Raw genomic sequence first — 5,459 nt, 5'->3', positions numbered from 1 at the left:
ACACACACACACACACACACACTACACACACACACACACATTAGTTTGTTTGTTATAAATTTTTCTGTATTTTAGTTATAGAAATGTTAGAAATTATTCTGTTTTTTAGTTATATAAATATTAGAAATGTTAGTTATATAGAAATGTTATAAATGTTTTCTGTTTTTTAGTTATAGAAATATTTATAGAAATGTTAGCAATTTTTCTGTTTTTTAGTTATATAAATATTTGAATTGTTATGGAAATGTTAGTTATATAATCAGGAAATTTTAGAATTAGTTTTAGTTAGATGAATTAGATTAATGTCAAATTGTTAGAATTTGCATATATATAGAATTTTAGTTATCACAATCCAATCATTTTAAAAATGTTACTTTTTGCGGGCATATAGTATTTGTTCTCGACGATATGCCCGGCCCGCATCCTCGCCGTCGACCCGTTCGCGACGACGTCCTGCTTCAGGGGACCCATGTCCGGGACTGGGCTCCGCCGGGCTGGCACTGGGAGGTGCTACCTGGAGGGGCGCGTCGCTTGGTGAGGAACCCGACCTCGGGTCCTGTCGTCGACCCTGATCTTCTTTGGTGGCGTTCGCGTGGGCCACATTCGGTGCAGAGGCAGCCGACCCCGCCGGAGGTGGTGCGTCGCCGTATCAGGGAGGAAGATGAGCACGTCCATCACTACATGGCTGCTATGGATGATGTCAGGTTCTCCACTACTTGGCGGGTTCTTTGGGCAGATGACCGGAGATATGATCCTGTGATGGTTCCTTCTCTTTGGGTGTGCACCGCCTGCGCCCCAGGAACCGTGAGTGGCGCCCTAGATTCTTCTATAGTACTCGATCTTTATTAGGTACCTAGCCAGTGATGTATTCGATATATAATATTCGAGACGATGCATTCGAGATTATATATATTAAGACGATGATGTATTCGAGATTATATATTTGAGACGATGTATTCGAGATTCAGTTTTTCCTTATTGATTAATTGCATCCATGCATTGTAATTTGAATACTAAATTGTTTTATATTTCTTTTGTATTAGTAAAGTAAAAGCTATGGCGGATAATACCGGCAGAGAGAGAGAGAAGAGGAATTGTTCGACATCATACGCAGCCCTCACAGGCTAGATGATCTGAATGAAGCAGATGATGGCTCCCAATATCTGAACAATACCGGAGAGGGTGATGAAAAGATATTCGATCTCAACGACCGAGCTGATGAAGTCATGAACTATGATTATGATTATGATGACACAGACAATGTTTGTGATGACACAGACAATGCTGATCTTCAAATAACAAAGACTACCGGCGAGGTATATTTATATAAGCATGCATCACGGTGATCATCACATATTTTTTTATTGAAGATATATTAACAAATCGATCTTTCTTCTTTCAGCCCTCCGGATCGAGCAAATCTGCTTCTACACACAGCAAGACAAAGCGAGGCCCGGGAAGATTGTTGAAGGATGATGTAAAGTACCACATCGAATCCACCAAACTTAGTGGGAAACCCCTCACGCCTAAGAACGTTGCGGACAAGTGGACTCGTCAGTGCGGAGTTCTTATGAAGGACAAACTCCCTATCTCCATTCAAGAATGGAAAGAGCCAAAGACTAAACATCCAGGTGTTACTTGGGTCAACGACAGAGCCAAAAAAGACCTTTTGAAATCTCTGATGGAACATTTCACCCTACCAGATAATTTCACTGAAGCAGATGTGGAGAAAGTCAAGGCCGCTGCTCTTAAGAAGATGGCAATTGCATTCAACACCCACAAGAAAACTGTATGGGCCAACTACCTCGCTAATGAAAGGAAAACTCCAGATTTCAAGGGAACACTGGATAAGCAAAGAGAGCACTGGGACGATTTCGTGACCTTCAAGGATTCAGAATTATCTAAGGAACGGTCGATGAAAAACAAGGCAAATGCCGCAAGAAAGACGCAGTTCCATAGGCTGGGTCCATGTGGCTACGCGGCGGGATTGCCTAAGTGGGATAAGTCTGAGCAAGAGATGGAAGATGCAGGGGTCACTCCGGTTACTAGGAACTGGCCCCCCAGGTGCAGAACTTTGTTCTACGCGCATGGGGGAGCGTTGGACCCGAAGACAGGCGAAGTTTCTCGGAAGGCAAGTCTAAAAGGAGCCGAACAAAAGATAATTGACGCAATAGAAGAAGCTCGAAGGGGGGTGTTCACGCCCAACAGAGAGAACGACGAGCTTACGCGTGCCCTGGGAAATCCTGAACACCCGGGAAGAACACAAGGCAAGGGCGTTATTCCCTGGTATGAGGGCTTTTCAGAATGGAACGAGGACTACAGGACCCGTGCAAGAAGGAAGATGGAGGAGGAGTAGAAAAGGAAGCTGGAGGAGGAGCAGAGGAAGCAGGACGCAGAACACCTTCAAGGCCTAGAAGCAAGGCACGCAGACCTGGCACTCAAATTCCAGCAGCAGCAACAGCAGATCGACTCACTTAGCCAGGAAAGGGGGTCTCAGCAGCGGCAGCAGCAAGTGGATGATCGTCCAGCATTGGATAGCACCGTCCCATCCATGCCGAGAAGCAGCGTTGATTCTGCCCCGGGCGACACACTGCTGGATACATACCCTGTGGATGACATCATAGAGAACACTAACTGTGAGCTACACTCCAAAATGAAAAACATATCCATGAAGGTGGCGGACGGCGTTGCTTTTCCAGTTACCACCGAAGCAACCTACCATTGCATCCCGATTCCAGAGGGCTATGCTCGTGTCATGGTTGATGAAGTGGTGGACCCATATTCGGGGCTAACGCTTGACATTCCCGGAGATGAAGACGAGCGCACACTGGGAGAGGCCATACATCGTATCATCCTATGGAGAAAGGATTGCATCATCTTTCAAAGTCCACCGACACCGCGTCGTCTGCCGACTCCTCCTTGAAGTCCGCCACCGAGTTAGCAGACTCCCGCTCCTCCAAGTCCATGAACGCGTGAGACGACTCCTCCTCGAAGTCCGCCACCTCCTCCAAGTCCCCGAACGCGTGAGTTGACTCCTCCGGTTTCAAGTCCGGCACAACGTCATGCCACTTCTCCGGTTTCAAGTCCGGCACCGTGTCAGGCCACACCTCCTGCTTCAATTCCGGCACATCGTCAGGCCACTTCTCCTGGTCCAACTCCACGTCAGCCGTCTCCGCCGTCTTAGCAATCGCAGAAGAGACATGCCGCAGCTTTGGTGCGTAGCGGTACGAGTCGAGGTAGTTCAGGAAGTACAGGCGGAGACAAGAGATATAAATATGGTCCAAGCCTCGCTCCTCTTCCTCAGAGGCCTTACGACATGACTAAGGAGCAAAACGCAGCCATAGTGCAAGCCCAAGTGGACGCCCATTTTGGACCAAAACCGGCACCGCCGCCAAAGGAGAAAGTGCCTGAGAAAGTAATTGACCACTTCATTCGTATGGCTAGAGAACCAGTTCCCAAGCCTGTTGACTTGGACTATGAGCGCAAAATCAGGAAACTACATCAAGAACGGCTAAAGAAGGAAGCAAGCTCGAGCTCGATCCAACAAGCAGCTGGCAAAAAATGCGGGAAAACCGTTCCCCAGTTGGGAGAACAGGAGGCGCAAGCGATCCCCCCGCTTGTTGTGCCAACAACACATGAGAGGAGTAGGACACGCGCCAAATATTATTGTGGGCAAATCGTTAGCGTTCCCCAGCATGGCGATGTGTAAATAATAGAGGATCATATAATGCAGGCTCAAATGCTCAATATCTCTGTTGGACAACTCCTCAAAATCGAGCCCATGCCTACGCTTAAAGAATCGAAAATAGCATGGAAATATGTCCGGGGCAAACCTTTGGTCCATCCAGACAAGGTCAAGGACCTCCCAACGAGAATGTATCAATTGCATCAATGGTACATGAACATTACCAAGATTTCCAATCGAGAGTCCCTCATGGTGAATGTCAAGCATGAGCATTATTACCATGAGAAAGCTCTCGCCATTGAGTATCCAGAACTATTTCAGTTATACAATCAAGACGCACTCGACAAGTCTATCATCAGTTGCTATTGTCTGTAAGTGATTTCTTTCTGTAATTTAAGTCTCAAGCTAGTTATGTAGTGATAATTTTGATCAATCATTACATGTAATTATCCTCACTATATTATTTTTCTGTGGTATTATATGCAGGATGAAGATGTATGAAATGAAAAAAGCTGGACACTATGGCGTTGGGTTCATTGACCCAAATACCATTAATCAGGACATATGGTAGATTGAACATTGTCAAGATGCTGTAGAGGAAAACATGCTAGAGTTCTTGAAGCGCCTCAATAGCAATGAAGATATACTACTTCCTTACAACTTCCCGTGAGTCACACTTTCTTGTACTACAAATTCTGTTTTTGCTTTACTAGCTAGCTAGATGTTAATAATTAAGGGTATACGGTTTACGGTAGTTGATTAATTTTATGCACATGCCCGCTTAATTAAGACATGCAAACGTGTGCGTATGCAGTTGGCACTGGGTCTTGTTAGACATTAAAGTTGAGGAAGGAAAAGTTGAATTACTGGACTCACTAACTAAAAAAGATAAAGACTACATCATTGTGAAGGGGATAGTCAACAAGTAATTTCAATCATTATTAACTATATCTCGTCCTATTAATTATTAGTTTGTCATTTCCTGATATGAACTATTTAATAACCCCTTTATTAATTTTCTTTGCCGGCGGGTAGGGCATGGGCAAAGTTCATCAAGGTGACTCCAGGCAAGTGGCCAAAAAAGTTGTTTTGGCATCGACCCATCGTAAGTAATTAAGTAGTACTAGCTAGCTACCATCTCTTTAATTCTTGTTTCAATATCATTAATTAATTATCATGCTTGATTAAACATTATCTGATTCAATTCCATTCTCGTAAAGGCCCTGAAGCAGGCGCCGGGGAATAATCTGTGTGCATTCTACGTCTGCGAAAACATTCGCATGATGACGTGCGAAAGGAGCAGATCTGATAGACAGGACTGGGTACGTTTGTCAGAACACTATTCACACCATTATCGATATCTAGTCACACAACTAACACACATGCATATTGATCTCCTTCTTAACAGTTCAGATCGGTGCGGGATAAGCTCCTACCATCGGACCGCATACTAGCACTTCAAGAGGAAATAGCCGGATTTTTGCTCGACCAGGTCATAGATCCCAAAGAAGAATACTATTACCCGCTACCGCCCCCATGAACCACTTGTCATCGTGCTCCGGAGGCACCAAAGGCAACATATGTAGGAGAAATTGTATATATATATACATGTGTATGTGTGAATAATTAATGGTGTTGGTTTGTGAGACATTCGATGATATATATATATATATGCGGTTCTATGTACGAGAAAATCTATTTATATATATGCATAACGTGTACAATTTATAGTATCGTGAAATACCAGCAAACAAAAAAATTTAATGGAAAATAA

This window comes from Triticum dicoccoides, chromosome 3B (assembly GCF_002162155.2).
Source record: "Triticum dicoccoides isolate Atlit2015 ecotype Zavitan chromosome 3B, WEW_v2.0, whole genome shotgun sequence".
NCBI lineage: Eukaryota > Viridiplantae > Streptophyta > Magnoliopsida > Poales > Poaceae > Triticum > Triticum dicoccoides.
Note: the sequence above shows the minus strand (reverse complement) of the source record.